The 19,048-nt window shown below is 45.1% G+C and overlaps 1 long non-coding RNA gene across 1 annotated transcript; it reads left to right on the top strand.

Annotated features, from left to right (window-relative positions):
- Positions 1-6,425: 6,425 nt before the first annotated feature.
- On the top strand, positions 6,426-9,944 carry LOC108588336 (uncharacterized). The gene is made up of 3 exons (XR_001907233.4): positions 6,426-6,480; positions 7,810-7,942; positions 9,292-9,944. It is a non-coding gene; the product is annotated as an uncharacterized LOC108588336 (long non-coding RNA).
- The last annotated feature ends 9,104 nt before the right edge of the window (positions 9,945-19,048 follow it).

Below are 19,048 nucleotides of genomic sequence, written 5' to 3'. Positions count from 1 at the left end.
AATGGATGATGGATGGATGGATAGATGATGGATGGATGGATGGATGATGGATAGATGGATGAACGGATGATGGATGGATGAATGAATGATGGATGGATGGATGGATGATGGATAAATGGATGATGGATGGATGGGTGATGGATGGATGGATGGATGGATGGATGGATGGATGATGGATGGATGGATGATGGATGGATGAATGATGGATGGATGGATGATGGATCGATGGATGGATGATGAATGGATGGATGGATGATGGATAGTTGGATAATGAATGGATGGATGATGGATGGATGGACGATGGATGGATGGATGGATGGATGATGGATGGATGGATGATGGATGGGTGGATGGATGATGGATGGATGGATGATGGATAGGTGGATGGATGATGGATGGATGGATAGATGCATCAAGAAGGAATCAGAACTGTAACTGGAAGTTAGATTTTTTTGACTCTTTCTATTACACAGCAGTTGTTCCAGGGGTTGTATTAAATGGATTGTATAAACGTGTATTTGAAAGAGATATTTTCAGCAATGAGTTTCTTTAAAGTATTATTTTGTGGGTAAAGAAGTACATCACTAGGTTATAATAACATTTTGGATTCCCCCTTTAATTTCTGAACATAATAGCATTTTCTTGACAAGACTTCCTCCACTGTACTCTTGCTGTGCCTGGCTGATTTCTACTCTCCCCTATTCCTTCCTCATCCTCAAGTCACTCAGCTACAGGGACATGGCTCTCAGGTGGGGCAGTACTGGGAGTTCTATCTTCCCTTTGGGATTACGCTTCACTGAGTCCCATCAATTTTAGGGATGTTGTGAGAAAGGTGCTCCATCCTGGATTTTATCTAGAAGTTCAGCCACAGTTCAGGTCTGAGAGATACATCTGTACTCTTTTTTTTTTTTTTTTTTGAGAAGAAGTCTCGCTCTATCACCCAGGCTGCAGTGGTGCCATCTCAGCTCACTGCAACCTCCGCCTCTAGGGTTTTAAGCAATTCTCTCTGCTTCAGCCTCCCAAGTAGCTGGGATTACAGGCACCCACCATCATACCCAGCTAATTTTTATATTTTTAGTAGAGACGGAGTTTCACCGTGTTGGCCAGGCTGGTCTTGAACTCCTGACCTCAGGTGCTCCCCCTGCCTCAGCCTCCCAAAGTGTTGGGATTACAGACGTGAGCCACCGCACCTAGCCACATCTGTACTCTGGAAGCCTCTAGATTAGGAATACTCAACGCTGACTTTGGCATGTGTCCATGAAGTTCTGTTATTGAGGACTCTGTGCTGAGAAATGTCACATGCTTGGCTTAATACTCTTCTGTCACTGTCTTGACATTCTTGATCATTTCATCTTTGAACCTGATTTTGTGAGTGAAGCCCAATGAGACAGTGGTGCAGAGGAGAGTCACGCAGCTGCAGTTCCTTACTATGCCATTCGTACAGAGCTTGATCCACGCCCAGAAGTACAGGAGTCCAGTGGGCCCCAGATGCCCAAGAGTTCCTGGAGACTCAGGGAGGTAAGCATGCTCTGCCCACATCTGAGTAAGCGGGCACTGATGGCCCTGAGAAGCCAGGCACTTCTTGCAAACCAGAACAAACGAATGAAAAATAATAATAATAAAAAAAGACAGTGGCAGTCTAAGAAACACAATTGATCAAAGAATCCCATCATATCCTTTCTTACTCACCTTATGTCCCTATGTTAGCAAAACAGATCCATTGAAAATGACAAAAGAGACCAGCCATGGTGGCTCACATCTGTAATCCCAGCACTTTGGGAGGCCAAGACAGGCAGATCACCTGAGATTGGGAGTTCGAGACCAGCCTGAAAATACAAAATTAGCCATGTGTGGTGATGCATGCCTGTAATCCCAGCTACTTGAGAGACTGAGGCAGGAGAATCATTTGAACCTGGAGGCAGAGGTTGCAGTGAGCCGAGATCACGCCACTGCACTCCAGCCTGGGCAATAAGAGTGAAACTTTGTCTCAAAATAAATAAATAAATAAAATAAGAAAATGACAAGAGAAGGAAAGACAGAGCTAGGATGATACATAGCTCCTTGTCCTTTCAGTTAGCCTCAACGGAAGCCAAAGGTACAAAGTGTTGAGAAATGTGTGTGTATTACCAAGAGAAATAAAAAATGTGTGTGTATTACCAAGAAATAATAAAAAAGCAGGGTCAGTTTTGTACATCACTTTCACTGTTCTGAAAAGAATGTATACACACACACACACAAACACACACACAGGCTACAAAATAAAAATTCTGCAATTTTGGTGATTCTGCATAGGAGTTAAATGTTCTTATATTTGCATTTAAAATGGCACTATACTAGTTAAAGATGAATTGTAAAACTTATGCTAATAATTTAAAATTTTAATTTTTCTTCACCTAGAATGACACTAAATAGCAAATAAAACAGTAAATAGCAAATAAAACCCACAAATTATGTAGCTAACTGTTTCTGGCAGAAGACCTATAGAAATGAATATCCTATGTCTAAAAAACGTTCTGTGATCATAGATCTTACAATCAACACTGAAAGAGCTACTATATTAATGCCTTCCTCCAGTTTTCTTGGTTTCTGTGTGGGACTATCACATGGTGCCATACTGCTCTTTGGGGAAGGGGTGGTGGGTGGGGGCCACTAGCTGTGTGATCATGGACAAGCCTCTGTCTTCTCAACCTGCAAAAGGGAGATAGCATATATGTTGCCATTTATCAAGAGTTCCTGTAAAAGAATGCATATAAAGGTATTTTGGAAAACATAAAATGTTTTGTATGTATAGAGTGTTTTAGAATGTTTATTACTATTAAAAAACTACAAAGCAGGAATCATGAACATTGCTGTTTTTATTCCTTCTAATTTGTAAATTAACTTTGAAAGCATTCCTGCCAAATTTGCATAAATCCAAATTCATTTTTTTCTTTTAAACAAATTTGTCAACAACCATTTGGATGGTAGTGTGGAAACTCAATATGTCCACAGCTTTCTCCCACCTTGCAGTAATATAATATACATCAGTGTTTTTATAGGGTATAGGGGTTTGTCCAAAGTAATGAAGTTTTTTATTCCATAGAAAATAGCAGAATAAATATAAAGTTGTTTAAACAGTTTTCTATGATTAAACACTTTTCAAACCTGTGAATAAAGAAATGATAGGTCAGGGGCTGTAGTTCACACCTGTAATCCCAACACTTTGGGAGGCTGAGGTGGCAGATCACTTGAGGTCAGGAGTTCAGGACCAATCTGGCCAATATGGTAAAACCCTGTCTCTACTAAAAAAAAAAAAAAAAGAAATTAAAAAAAAATTAGCCAGGTGTGATGGCTCACACCTGTAGTCCCAGATACTCAGAAGGCTGAGGTGAGAGAAATTGCTTGAACCCAGGAGATGGAGGTTTCAGTGAGCCAAGATGGTGCCATTGCCTAACAATTAGAAAAATAAACCACTTGATATAGAAGATGAGTGAGTCATAATCACATAAGGCCCTATCATAACATGATCTACTGTTTTTATCATAAAGTTTAGATAACTTCTGGATTAAAGATGTGTCTCTCCAAATGTAACAGCTGCTCACAGGTAAAGTCTGATTAACCTGCTGAGACTACAGGGAATGTGCTAATCCTTTTTTTTTTTTTGAGATGGAGTTTCACTCTTGTTACCCAGGCTGGAGTGCAACGGCGCGATCTCGGCTTACTGCAACCTCCGCCTCCTGGGTTCAGGCAATTCTCCTGCCTCAGCCTCCTGAGTAGCTGGGATTACAGGCACGCACCACTGTGCCCAGCTAATTTTTTTGTATTTTTAGTAGAGATGGGGTTTCACCATGTTGACCAGGATGGTCTCGATATCTTGACCTTGTGATCTACCCGCCTCGGCCTCCCAAAGTGCTGGGATTACAGGCGTGAGCCACTGCGCCCGGCCCGGAAAGTGCTAATCTTATCCTGTCAATGCTAACATCATGAATAAATAAAGGTCTCTATTATGTAATAAGAGCTTATAATAAATGACAGACTGACACAGTAGAATATTAATTGTAGTGAGAGACAAACACGTTCACCCTGTGACTTTGAGACAGTGACTTCCCTTAGCTTGAGACTCTGTTTCCCCATCTGTACTTGGGATGGAGTGAATCACGACTCTAAAGGGACTCCCAGCACCAACATTCTGTGTTCTGATGGCTTTGATTTGACTCGGAAGCCTTAGTGCCACCTGAAGTCAGGTGATAAGGACACATGGGGACACCTGGCAGAGACAGGTTCTGTGTCCCAAGGTGATGCAGCAGATCTGGGGTTTGGGATGCCTGTTCTAAATCTAAATCCAACCTCTCCCTTGGCTGGATATCCTCTTTCCTAAAGGGGACTCATTATCCCGGAGTGGGAGGCTCTTTCCCTCTTTTCCCATGATTCAGAGGGGTGGGCTTCACTTTCTGTGTTCGTCTACCCATCTCCCCACCACGTCAGCATCAGCCCAGAGCCAGCGCAGCAGATGACTCCCAAGTGTTTGTTGAAGATTGACTTGAGGTTTCATACTTTATTACTTATTAAATTTCTCCTTCTAGACTTGCAAGCACTTTATTTATTTATTTATTTATTTATTTATTTATTTATGTTTGAGACAGAGTCTTGCACTCATGCCCAGGCTGGATTGCAATGGCACAGTCTTGTTCACTGCAACCTCTGCCTCCTGGGTTCAAGTGATTCTTCTGTCTTGGCCTTCCGAGTAGCTGAGATCACAGGTGTACACCACCACGCTGGGCTAATTTTTGTATTTTTAGTAGAGATGGCATTTTACCATGTTGGCCAGCTTGGTCTCGAACTCCTGACCTCAGGTAATCCACCTGAATCGGCCTCTCGAAGTGCTGGGATTATAGGCGTGAGCCACTGCCCCTGGCTGCAAGCACTTTAAAGACAGAGCCCTCATCAAACTCATCTCTCTCACCCTATGGCTCCTTGTGTACCCACAAGGTCCAGCACACAGTGGGAGTTCAGTAGATGGGAATACACATATTTTGAGTAAGCTAAAAGGATGCCAATACCCATTTTGCTGAGATGGATATTCTTGCTCATGAAGACTCCCAGGATGCCCTAGATCAGTGTCAGTATGTGCCTTCTGCCCACCGGTGAGAGGAACAAGGATGCAACTTGTGCTGTCTGGGGAAGGTGAGGACAATAGCTAGAAATTGTCAAGTCCCAGAAACCCTTCCCAGTTTTGACTGAAGATGACACCTTTCATGACCTCAATCTTTTCTTGCTTTGTTTAAAATGGCACTTGGAATATATCCTAATCCTATGACTCAGAAATGGAAAACATTATCAGACTGTTCATAGCAGCTATATTCAGGATACCCTCAAACTGGAAACAACGTAAACACACATCAACAGAAGAGTGGGTGGGCAAACTATGTCTTGCTCTCCTAGAGAATACACTCAGCAATAAAAATGAGCAAACAACATGGGTGAATCTCAATAGCATCATCTAAATAAAAGGAACCAGACACAGAAGAGTACATACTGTATGATCCCATGCAAATGTAGTTCTAAAAACAGACAAAACTAATTGAGAGTGATAGAAATCAAAACAGCAATTGCCAGCTAGGTACAGAGGCTCATGCCTGGAATCCCAGCACTTTGGAAGGCTGAGGTGGGAGGAGTGCTTAAGGCCAGTAGTTAGAGACCCCATCTCTACAAAAAAAATACCGAAAAACTAACTGGTGTGGTGGTGCACACCTATAGTCCTAGCTACTGGGGAGGCTGATGCAGGAGGATCACTTGGAACCCAGGAATTCCAGGTTGCAGTAAACTATGACCCTGATATTGCACTTCAGCTTGGGCAACAGAGTGAGAATCCGTCTCTTCAAAAAAAGAACACTGATTGCCTAGGAGGTGGAGTGGGATGTGATGGGCTGGAAAGGGGCACTAGGGAACTTTCAGGGGTAGTAGAAATGCTCTATATCTTGACTGGGGTGGTGGATACAAAACTTATCGTTTGTTAATTAACCCTCAAATTAAAAAAATCCACAGTATTTGGAGCTGAGGTTCCCAGCCTCTCAATGGCCGTCTGTCTCCTGGATCAGACATCAGGAGAGGCAGCTGTGATTCGTGCGGCTGTGGCCACACTGCTGATTTCCTCACATCTGCAGGGGCGGCTCCAGCACGTGGCCCATTTTTCATCCCAGCACTTTGCTGGCACTTGGTGAATGCCTATCTCTCCCTGGGCTCTGTCCCGAGACCCACAGCAAACTCTCATCCTTCTTCCCATTGGCACTTCTTCAGCTCCCAAATCCTCTCTGTGTTTTCTCTTCTCCAGGCAAATCCCTGGTTTTTCCAACCATGCTTTACCGGATGTGGTTTCCAAACACTTCTTCCTTATAGTTTCTCTCCTGGATATGTCACAGCTGCCCAAGGCTCATTTCAAGGATTTTTTGAACACTTTTGCTGATGAACTTGACTTATACCTTCAAAGCGATTTGAGAGGAGGTGGACTGTAAACCTTTGTCAAGACCATCAGTTTAAATTTTATTTTTTCAAATAGAGATGAGAAATGAAAATGTGGTGGGAATTCTACAAAGGTCCCTGCAAATGACTGACATACATTTAGGCAGACAACGTCTCTGTGTGACTCTGGGAGGCTGATACATTAATAGATATAATTTGTAGGCTCCCAAGGAGAGGTTAAAGAGGAGAGCACAGGTTCCTTTGAGTCCACTTGGTGCTCCCGTGTCATCTGTCCCCAGACTTAATCAAGTTATCATATCAACCCGGTGTTTCCTGGACCCCAGCTCTCTGTCTGAATGAGGAAAAAATTTGCAGACAAATTTCTAGCAGCAGGAAGTTGGTGCTCTCCTGCGAGGCTGGATAAAAACGACGTGTAACCTCTCAAGGCCTCCCTCCCGCTCCTGCTGGGAGTTCAGTTCAAGTGGTTCCCTTATTTGATTAGGCCTCTCAGGCCTTCTCTGGTGTAGGTATCCAGTTCACTGCCGTGCCCACCGGCTCCCCACAAGGCAGAAAACATTAGAGTCACTCTTTTGTGAAATTATTGGGAGGCTGACTGAGCCAAGCACTTTTGTGTGTGTGTGCGCGTATGTGTGTGCATGTATGCCGGTGTGTGAGGAGACACACAGATGTGTATAAAAAGAGGAATACGGTTTGTTAGCAAATGTGGCATTGATTTATAATCATTTGCTTTAGTCACAGAATGACTGAGTGATACCTTAAATTCTCACGATAAAAAAAAAGAGATGGTGGGAAAAAAATCCTTCCTAAGTGCTAAATATATATATAGTTAAGAATAATTATTATTCTATAATAAAATATATATTATTATTATTATTAAGAGCTTGCAAAAGACTTATAGCATGTATGATTTACAATTAATGGACCTAAATCTTCCAATACAGTTTTCTTCCATGACTATGTAATTCAAGTTATGCTGCTAAATATTTTATAATGAGAGTAAAAATTATGATGGTCTTTGTAACTGTTTTCATGGGAGCATTTAGTATTGGGCTGATATTGATGGGTTAGTGGATTTGTGCCTATTCGTCTCTCTTATTCGTTGCTTTATGAGTGTTCAAAAAGTGTGGGAATACATGCTATGAGCTGTGCTCACTCTAGATTGCCTTTTTTCTCTTTTTAGTTTTCTCAAAAATATAAAAGACATACATTTATTTCCCTGCAGAATCACAAAAAAAAAAAAAAAGAAAAGAAACGTTAAAAAATCTTTGCAAGGCAATGTTTTGTATTCTTTTTCAAGCAATGTCAACGTAATCGAGGAAACTAATAGTAACATCTTTTTTTCATGTGCAGGTGCGGAAGGCCTGCTTACAACCCGAGAGGCGCTTTCAGATCGGCCGGAGTCTTCTGCAGCGCGCAGGAGCTAGTCCTGCTGAAAAGAATGAAATTGGACTTGTCCAGGCGAGTTGCGGACAGCGCTGGGCTGGTAAGAAACGGAGTTACCATTCATCTATTCATTCCCAGAGAAAAAGGGAAATACACCCTCCTGAACTCAAGATGCCCATTAATTTATCCCTGTTAGCTGGCAGGACACTCGAGCCCCAGTCTTCGGGCTCGTAAGCGTTTTTATTGAGAGAAGAAGGTCCCTCCCAGGTTCCCACAGGGGCTTGGAAGTCAGGGGAGCCGGGAGGGGTGGCGGGGGCCGGGGCAAGAAGCGGGGCGGCTTTTATTTTGCGCCATAAAGGGCTGCACAATGTCTGCTGGAATTTCAACAGTTAAAGAGACCCCTGTGCACAAAGGGGCGCTCCGGCTGTAATCGGGAAATAAATTTGATTTTCTGAATTCTTTGGCAGCTGGTGACAAAGGGCCAGGTATGGCGACACGGCGGGGGTGATCCTTGCAGAAGGCGGCGCGCGGCGGGGCATGCGGGCCAGGGGGACAAAGGCGGGCGCGCTCGCCGCGCCACAAAGGCAGGGCCGGGCTGGGGGCTCCGCGCTGCCCCTAGTCTGCGCCTAGGGCCGGCGCGGCCGCTGCGGGCGGCGGGGGGCAGAGACACGCCCGCTCCCGAGCGCCCGAGTCCCCGAACCGCCGAGTCCCCCGGGCCCGGGCCGCGTGTCGGGCTTTCCCCGGCTGCGGGGATTCCAGCCCTGCCCCCGCGGCTGCCCTCGCTGCTCAGGGGCCGAGGCCAAGAGACTGCCTGAGGGACACTTCGCCCTGTCCCAAACCTGGGACTCCAGAGGCATTCTCATGGGGCCGTGAGCAACAGACTTTCAGAGCTTAAATCACGTCGTCAAGAAATGCCCATTAATCCAGCACTTCGGGAGGCCGAGGCGGGTGGATCACGAGGTCAGGAGTTCGAGACCAGCCTGACCAAGATGGTGAAACCGCCCCCCCCAATCTCTACTAAAAATACAAAAATTAGCTGGGCATGGTGGCAGACACCTGTAATCCCAGGTACTCGGGAGGCTGAGGCAGGAGAATCTCTTGAACCCAGGAAGTGGAAGTTGAGTTAACCTTTTCCTGATTCAGCCTTTTGCTGGGGCTTTCAGGGGGTCATCAGAGATTCCCCTCTCTGTGAGGTTTATCCAGATCCCCGTGGCTCAATAAACTGAATTTGCCCACTTGTGTGTGTTTCTCAGGTTATATTTTGTCATTTAATGTGTCTTACATGCCTGTCCTTCAAGTTCTCCTTTCGCAGAAGTGGATCATCCTTTTAATGACAAAGCAGGTGCTGGGGGGACGGGTTACCCCCGGGAAAATAACGCTATGTACTAGGTCGCTAAGGGCAGAAATTCATCACTCAAAAGCATTAAACTCTGCCCTCCTCGCTCCCAGCCCTACTCTGATCTTCTGGGTGTCTTCACCTCCTCTTCTGGCTCCTGAGTTGACTGCTGCACCAACACCCATCAAACTGTCCTGGAACAGGAAGTGACAGCTCACCAGGAGCCCAGCAGGCTCCGTGGGCAGAAGCATGGACTTCCTTCTCCTCATGGAGACACGGCTGGGCCATGTTTCCTTGGCACCACTCTGGAACCTTCAGCCAGCCACCACCTCAGACAGTAGCCGGACTTTAGGTCCATTCCTTTCATGTCTAAAATGAGACAGTCCACACTGTTGATTTTCTTTATAGGGGACATCAGGATTCCAGAAAAGCAGACTTGGGAAGCCACAAAATGTTAGCATGCAGCTCACTGAGGCCCTTACACTTGGTCTGGGCAACTCTGTATGTAAAGTCCAATATCTTTAGCTGCTGGTTATAGGTGGCCATATGTTTTGGCCCAGAAATGGGGCTCCCTCGCTAGACTAATTCTTCTGCAGGCTCCATTCATTCACATTCTTCTACTTGACCCTGCCTGTCAGGACCAACAGTACCAAATAAACCAAAGTTTCTTGCCTCCTGTCCTCAGAATCTCTCAGAAGCATCCTCTTCCCTGCTGGAGCCATTTTATTTCAGGTTGAGCCTTAATTAAAATCAGCCAGATGCAGGATCTGTATGTGTGAGTGTGGACCTGTATGTGTGAGTGTGGATCGTGTGAATGTGTGAATGTGGATCTATGTGTATGAGTGTGGACCTGTGTGTGTGTGGACCTATGTGTGTGAATATGGATTGTGAGGATGTGTGTGAGTTTGGATCTGTGTGAGTGTGGATTGTGTGAATGTGGATCTGTGTGTGTGAGTGTGGACCTGTGTGTGTGACTGTGGACCTGTATGTGTAAATGTGGACTGGTGTCTGTGAGTGTGGACCTGTATGTTTGAGTGTCAACCTGTGTGTTTGAGTGCGGATCTGTGTGTGAGTGTGGACCTGTGTGTGTGAATGTGGACCTGTGTGAGTGTGGATCTGTGTGCGTGAATGTGGATCTGTGTGTGAGTGTGAACCTTGTGTGTGAGAATGGGCCTATGTGTGTGAGTGTGGACCTGTGTGTGAGTGTGGACCTGTGTGTGTGAGTGTGGACCTGTGTGTGTGACTGTGGACCTGTATGTGTAAATGTGGACTGGTGTCTGTGAGTGTGGACCTGTATGTTTGAGTGTCAACCTGTGTGTTTGAGTGCGGATCTGTGTGTGAGTGTGGACCTGTGTGTGTGAATGTGGACCTGTGTGAGTGTGGATCTGTGTGCGTGAATGTGGATCTGTGTGTGAGTGTGGACCTTGTGTGTGAGTATGGACCTATGTGTGTGAGTGTGGACCTGTGTGGGAGTGTGGACCTGTGTGTGTGAATGTGGACCTGTGTGAGTGTGGATCTGTGTGCATGAATGTGGATCTGTGTGTGAGTGTGGACCTTGTGTGTGAGTATGGACCTATGTGTGTGAGTGTGGACCTGTGTGTGAGTGTGGACCTGTGTGTGTGAGTGTGGACCTGTGTGTGAGTGTGGACCTGTGTGTGTGAGTGTGGACCTGTGTGTGAGTGTGGACCTATGTGTGTGAGTGTGGACCTGTGTGTGAGTGTGGACCTGTGTGTGTGAGTGTGGACCTGTGTGTGAGTGTGGACCTGTGTGTGTGAGCCTGGTGTTTACGATCAACAGTAAGAAGCCTGGAAATGAGTTCTGATTAAATGAGAATCTAAATAAAGAACAAGTATCCTAGGAATTGTAGCAAGATGAATAATTCTTAACCCAGCACAGTAACAGCAGCTTACAATGTGTGTGTGAATGTGCACCTGTTTGTGTGAGTGTGGTTTTTGTTAATGTGTAATGCTGATATCATAAGGAGAGTTTTGTGCTCACAGGATGTCAGGTACAGAAGGTTCTAAATGCTTTGTTGTGTTACTTATCTATTGCTGCATAACAAATTACCACAAACTTAGTACTTTAAAACAACACATTTATTATTTCACAGTTCCTGTGGGTCAGGAGTCCGGGCACAGTTTGATTCCTCTGTTTTAGATTCTCTTACAATGCTTTAATCCATGGGTCAGTCAGGGCTGGGGTCTCATTTGAAGCTTGACCGGGGAAGGATCTGCTTCCAAACTCAGATGGTTGTTGACAGAATTTAGTTCCTTGAGGGTTGTTGGCCTGAGGACCTCAGCTTCTTGTGGGCCCTCAGCCAGAGGCCACCGTCAGTTCCTCTCCGGGACCTCTCTCTATGGCAGCTTACTCCATTAAAGCCAGCAAGGGAGACAGCTGACAGTGAGAGCTGGCTAGTGAGATGGGTGTTCAAGTCAGCTGTAATATATTAATATCATGACACTGACATCCACCACCATTGCCGTATTCTGTTGGTTAGAATCAAGTCACAGGCTCTGCTCACACTGGAGGGAAGGGATCCCACGAGAGCATGTACACCAGGAAGCATGGCCCATGGAGCCTCCTGGGAGTCTATCTACTACTATATTCGCTTCACCCACAAATAAACTGAGGTCCCCAGATGGGGGTGTGTCCTGGTCACAATCTCAGTGAGTTAGTTCAGTGGCTAGACTCAGATCTAGGACAATTATTCTAAGTCTTGTGCTCTTTCCTCTGTAACATGCCTCCATAGTTTCAAACATGTGAAGCCTTTGGTTCTGAAAAGCAGGCCATAGTCTCTACCCAGCAGTCTTTGCTGCTCAGGTTAACTGCAACCACAACCACAAAGTCACTGTGGTCCTTCCCTGAGGAATTCAAGGAACCCCTGCACCCTGGGCCCTATAAAACATTACTAAACCAAAATGGTGGAAAAGATCCCTTTTCCAGATCAATTAAATCAGAAAATTTTCAGAACCTCAGGGTTTGCTCGGTCTCCCACTCCCACTCCCTTAACAAGTAATAAAACTGAGGTCTAGAAATGAGAATTGATTTATTCAAGCATGCAGTGATGACACAGCCTCATCCTCTTTCTTTTCTACAAATTTCAAGCAACCGCAGAGAATGGATTGGCTTGCCTAACCTGGCCCAGGGAGGGCTGGCCAGTGGGACATGTGGAGTAAGGACTCAGAGTCCCCCAGGGCCACTCCTGTCCCATCTCTCCCTGCAGCCTGCAGCTTTCAGTCTCCAGCTGACACTGAAACCCCAGGGTCGAAGACCAAAAGGAAAACAATCAAATAAGGAACAGTTCGGATCCCAACAGGCTGAGTTGCCTCTTTCAGGAAAAATCTGCTCAGGTCATGAATTCTGGACATGCAATGGCTGTTTAAATAGTTCATTCCCAAGAGACCTGTCACTGATAGACACGGCTTTGTGTAATACTACCTTAGCGTTGTCTCTGTAATTTCAGTGAGATTACAATTCCCACCTTAAGAGGTGGAAGCGACGTCTGATTGTCCATGAAGAGCGCGTGTGTGTGCATTTGCGTGTGTGTGTGTATTTCTTTTTCTCTGGGTCCAAGTCTTTATCTTGCTAAATCCATTACACCTCTCTGCCTGTCTGCTCTGGAGACAAAAAGTGGCATTTTCTGGCCTCAGGTCACACTGCATTTGGCAAAAAACATTGGCCCAGGAAAGCTATGAACAAAATTTCCTCCTCCATTTGTGCTCTTCTGAAAGAGACCTCTGGCTGTATTCACCATCCACTGTCCTCAGAGAATAACTGAAGGAACAAATGAAACTAGATATAATGAGTTCTGTGCCAGCTCATCTTGAGTTTCAATGAACTTATCTCTCTGCTGGCTTTGAAGAGCTGAAATCACTCCATGTGCTGGGGATAGTTTAGAGAATATGAAGAATTTGATCCTTGGATGGGCTACGTAGTTGTGATCCCAGGCTACTTTTGAGACTTTTTTTCCCCTGGGCTGAAACAGACTTTCTGAAGGCACTCATTTTCAAGAGATGTCAGAAATACCCTTCAGAAAAATAACCATCAAATCATTTGGGAAGAAATAAGAAAAGAGCATTTATATTAGCAATAAGATAATCTCTTCTGGGATTCATAACTAATTTAGTGGAAGTGTTTTTCTTTTAAATAAAATCCATATCAGTATTAGAAGAAGTGGACTGATGTTCAGTGCCGTTTAGGGCCACCAACCTCAGCATTTGCCGAATGCGGGCTCAAGGACTCCGTCTCTTAGCACACACACGCTGCTTCCTGTTTTAGGAGAAGCTTCTACCTCCTCTTTCTGACAGCCTCTTCCTACTCATCTGGCAGAGTCCAGCTGGAATGCCCCCTCTTCCGTGAGGGCTGGTCCTGTTTCCACTTCCCCGGTCTCTCCTCACTGTGCACAGGGGCAGGCACCCTCTTCTTTGGACTTTCACAGCCTCTTCATATAGCCCTATCTAGGTCTTTGCTATATTTGCCCTGGGAGACGGTGATCAACATGATAATAGGGGTTTTGTTTTGTTCATTTTCTTTTTCGTAGGCCTTGGAGGACTCACCCAGCTCATCATGGCACAGGCTTGACGGGCAGATGAACTGGCAAATCACTTTGGGGAAAATCTCTTTGATTGGTACATTTAATTCCTAGTTAACAAATGGCTTACTAACATTCCTGTAATACATGCTGCCAGATAGCTAACACCATTGAAATGATACACAGCTGCTTTGTGCAAAGATGCACTTTACAGAAGATAAAGACTGCCGGGTAGAAATGGAGCATATGAATCACTGCACTCTTGAAAACTGAAAGGAAATTATGTCCCTGGTACTGCACATTGCTAATCCTGTCTTACATTTATTGAGCATTCACAGTATGTCCAGACAATATGCTAAGACTACCATGATGTCTTTTAGAGGTAGGTCCTGTTGTGCTCATTTAACAGATTAGAAAACCAAGGCACAGAGATGAGTTGAGTCACCCTAGTGAGAGAGGCAAGTGTTCAAGCCCGAGCTACCCCACTCTAGAGCACAGGTCATAACCTCTAAAGGAACACAGAAACCTTGTCCAAGGTATACATGGGCCGAAATGCAATTTAACATTTATTGAGTGTCTGTGGCACACTGGTTCTTGCCCTGGCACTGTGAATACGTAAGTGAAAGGATCAGGTCTCTTCCCTTGAAATTTTCTAAGGAGGGATGGGGGTGAGAGCTCAGACAAACACACAATTTATTAGAATGCAAGAGGAAATGCAAGTGTCATAAAGAGGGATGATGTGCTATATGGGTTCTCGGAGGGAGCATGCAACCATCTGGTGGCATGGATCAGGAAAGGCTTCCTGGAGGAGGTGGCATGTTAGGTGAGCCTTGAAGGATGAGACATCTGTGGGAGAGATCCAGAAAGAGGCTATGGAGGAGGGAGTTTTCAGGATGAAGTGGGAGCAGTGGAAAGAAGGATGAGAAGGTAGATGGGGCCAGCACAGGGATGCCAAGGGGTCTGCTTGGGAGGTTGGAGTCAATCTGGTGAGAGAGCCAGGGGCTATTTTAAATTAGCAAGGAGAAGGATGCTGCTGTCCAGAAGGATGAAGCACTCTAGTAGGTCTGAAGTCCCCACAACTAGTGGGAGATGCCTGTGTAAGACTAGTTCCAATGTGTCTCTCCTTTCCAAAGTCTTTATCTTCACTGTTGCTTTGTAACAGTGCTGTAGACCTCCAGCTCCCACATCCTCTCCCCTCCCTGCATTACCTCTACATTTTGATTTGAGAGTTCTATGGAAGTTTCTTCTTACCCTTCATGTATTTCCAGGTGGACTGTAGCTTGTTTCTCAGTCACCCCTCCCGATGGCCTGTCACTTGGTTTTGGGTGCTCCTTGTTCCAGTTCTGTGATCACCCTCCGGGCTATCCTTAGCTGCCCCTCTACGTCTCTAGCAGCACTCAGACATGGGGCCCCAATTTTTTAAAAGTACACAAATGGTCCTTTTGGCCTCTCTTAGCCTAGATAAACATGATTAAAACCCCATTGTCTATAAGGCCAACAGAAACTCACTCATGAGAATCCACTTAATGGCTTTATAATGAAGCTCTGCCCAAGTGTTCAATGTGAAGTGTTCAAGAAACAGAACCAGGGTCTACAATTTCCATCACAGATCACCCTCCCCCTCCGCCGAAATGCACCCATGTCACCTTCCAGCAAGAACTGGGGAGGCAGTCCATTCTTCCATGAAGGGCCTTAGCCTGAGTCACTAGCAGGGGTTAAGTCCAAACCTCCTGGAGAAGCTGAGGCCACAGAGCAGGAGCTTGGTACACCCACTTCTCTCTGTTCAGTGGCTTCTGCTCACTCATGCTTTCCACTCCCTGTGTCTTAAGGAGATTGAACAGAAATCCAAAACATTCTTTGAAGGGGGTACATTGGTCATTCATCTTTGAAGCCACTTAGCATGGTGCCCCGCACACAGGCGTTGTTCAATACGCACTTAGTGACCTGCTTCCTTCCAGCTCACTGGACTTCATGGATCTGAGATCCATTGCCTAGCATTGCTCTGGTGATCAGCCCCATAACAGCAGTCTCAGGCATCCTACTTCTGTCACCTGGCTTTGTAGGTCTTATTCCCCAGCACTGTCACCACGTCCTTAGCTCCTTTCCAAGCCTCCTTCTACTTGTCATGTCCCTCTAAAGCTATCAAGCCAACAACGCGACTCTCCCAGTGGAAGCAATGGATCTGAAAATGCTTCTTAAATTCCAACGTGCTGTGTGAATATAGAGAAACAACAAAAAATCATGCTGATGTTTTCTACAAAGGACTGTGATAGCTGAGACCAGTGACAGGAATGCTGGAATAAGGAACAACTTAAAATACCCAGGCAAGGCACTGAGAGTGAAGTGATGACAGTAATCTTCCAAGAATAATCACCTTTTAAAACAAATGGTGGTGAGGGATATCTTGCAGATTTTTAGTTGGAAAACAAAATAGATTTCTATCAGTCGTATGTTTATGATTTCTATTTTACCTACTTTCAGAAACCATTTGAGAGACATAGGAGTTATCAGCCAGTGAAACAGAAAGAATTCATTATGCATTGGCTCCAGCTTTAGAACTGTGTGACTCGTCCCCTCTCTGTTTTCCATTTATAAAATGAGGGGGTTGTAACAGATAATCTGTAAAGTCTCCTCTGGCCCTGACTGTCTATGGATTATGGAGAAAACCAAACCGTTCTCTTTCTCGATTTCCTCCAGGAGTGAGTTTCCTTTCCACGTGTCTTTTCCTGGCACACGTCTCGCTATGTGCCATTTTTCAGCATAGTGTTTCCTGACTCACCCATGAGCCCTGGCAGGTCTGGTCTGTGTCTGGTTTGGCTTCCTGCCATCTTAATCCAGTGCCTGGCCTATAGCAGATGCTCAATACATACCTTCAAATAAATAAATCAGAGTTGCCAAAGGCAGGCGATTAAAAGGTTGGGCTATGGGATGAAACTGAACACTTGTGCACTTGGAAAAGACTTTATTGAGAGGAAAAGATTTCAAACAATCAGTCAGAAAACTTTCTTCAGGAACTCTTCCCCATGTCATGTGAGGTTGGTAAATAAAATAAGCCTAAGAGATAAGTATATCTGTGGTGAACTTGGTATTTTAAGCTTGTATTAGTTTTCTGACACTTCTTTTTAGATTTAGCTGGTGTTGGTCTGGCCATCCTTGATCTCTGGCAACATTTTAACACCATAGGCAACTTTACAGGTTGATGGAGACGAAGCTGCCAAGTACTTCTAAGCCACTTGTTCAAGGGTTCCTGGGAATTTGGGGTTGGGTGATTTATCACACCATCTGAGCTAAGGTGAAGCCAAGATGTCATTTCTTAAGTGGAAAACTCAGCCATTCATCCAGATGTTTTGTCTTTGAGGAGTAAAATCCTGACTTTTGTTTCATATATACATATATATCGCTCAAAGCCCTTATTATGAGGTGTACTGACTTCAAGGAATCCAAGAACACCCGTCCCCAAAGTGGATACAAAATGTCGAGGCTGTGCCAAGACTGCAAAGACCGAAAGGCTTTCCTTCCTGTCAGAATGACCGGCATGGTCTTAGTTTCGTCGCTGCGTTTTTAGGGCAGCTTACACTACGTTTGAATTTACTTTCCCTTTTGAAAAATGAATTTCATAAACAGGTCATCCAAACAGGTTGAAGGATGCTACAGTTTGGGTAACAGGAAGACGTCACATGCATCCGTGTCTGAAGGCCTCATCTTCCTTCAGCCCTGGAAAGGATCCTAGGCAGCACAGATGCCAAGGTCTATCGGCTGCTTGGGTCCTAGCCAGGGAGGCACAAGTCTTGAACACATTCAGTGGGCAGAACGTACTCTGTAAACCCAAGTCAAGAGTCTGGAAAATGACTTGACAAGTACTCTCCTTGCTTGGCTGAGCAGGTAGAATGAGGAGAAAAAATAAAGAGAAGATGAGGACTGAAGTCATTCAAAAAGTAAAATTCAGAGGTAGATAAGTAGAAAGAGGGGAAATATTTGTATTGGTATGAAATTGAAGAAATATCGAATTGAGTCTCCAGGGGCTTGTGCAAATGAGTCCAGTCCTCTTGTCAGGTAAATAGGGAAGCAGAGGCTGAGAGAAAGGCTGGGACTGCCCTGGGTCAAGGAGCTAGTTAGAGATACACCTGGAATTAGAACCCAGGTGTCCTGATTCCAATGCTGACAGGACACCATCAAGTCAGCCAAAGCTTATTTCACTTCAATCATCTATTTTAACAGAGACAGGGGGTCAGAGAAGAAAAAGCAGTTTAATTAGCTATAATCCACCAGTTCCACTGGCCCATGGGTTCCAGTGTTTATTAAGGCTCGTCAGCCTAGCTGTCCTCCCATGCTCTCCTTGAAGCTTTTCCTCTCACAAGAGGAAGAATTGGGAATCTCCACTTTGCATCACAGAGAAACCTGTAAACGTCCCAGCCTGAGTGCTCCTCAGGACAGCCCCTTGGAGAAGAAGACATTATCCAAATCTCTTGTTTCTATTGAAGGCCCCTTTTTAGTCTTTAAACATATAACAATTCAAACATTTCTTAGGTAGCATATGTCTCTTTATTTGACAGGGTGGCAGATAGAATTTTTGAAGAATTAACTGATAGATTCTCATTCTCCCATCCCCCCAACTCTGTCCTGAACAGACACACACATCCAGAATTTCCTTCTGTCTTCAGGCCCTTTCTCTCTAGTTTAACAAACTGGGGCCTAATCCCATCAGTGGCTGCTTCCAGGAAGGGTGTGGCAGCTGAATGCTGAGAGAGCCAAGAGTCCCTCAATTTCTGCCACAGTGTTACCGGGGAGTAGCAGTGGACAAAGCTGGAAGAATGAGTGGCTGGTGTCAGCTTATTAAAGCATTAAATGCCAGATGAAAGAGTTTTTTCTTGATGCTGTAGACCATGAAATGGTCAGAAAAGTCTTTAAAGGGAGAAATAACATGATGGGATTTTGTGTTTAGAAAAGATTGAACTCCGTTAAACTACGGAGAATGGGGGGAAGCAGAGAGAGTTTAGCAGTAGGCTGACCCATCACTGGGCTGTGTGGCAAATGTCAGAGGTAAATGTGCTGATGCCTTGACCGTGGGGGTTTCCAGAGAGGACTTTGAAAGGAGATGGGTCTAGTAGAAAAAAAAATACAAGGGAGCCTCTAAAGGATCTGGCTATGATGAGCATGGAGAGATGAAGGAGGCCATGAGGTTGCAAAGGAGGAAGTGGGTGAGGGGAAGTCCATGAGATGAGATGTCAAGGGGGAGAATGGGGCAGCGAGGGAGAAGGTTTGGAGAGTTTCATTTTGGGTGCACTGAGTTAAGGAGCTTGTGAGCCCTGAGAGTGGACACACCTTCCAGGGAGATGGAG

Source organism: Callithrix jacchus, chromosome 15, assembly GCF_049354715.1.
Source record: "Callithrix jacchus isolate 240 chromosome 15, calJac240_pri, whole genome shotgun sequence".
Classification (NCBI taxonomy): domain Eukaryota; kingdom Metazoa; phylum Chordata; class Mammalia; order Primates; family Cebidae; genus Callithrix; species Callithrix jacchus.
This window is presented reverse-complemented; position numbering and strand designations above follow the sequence as displayed.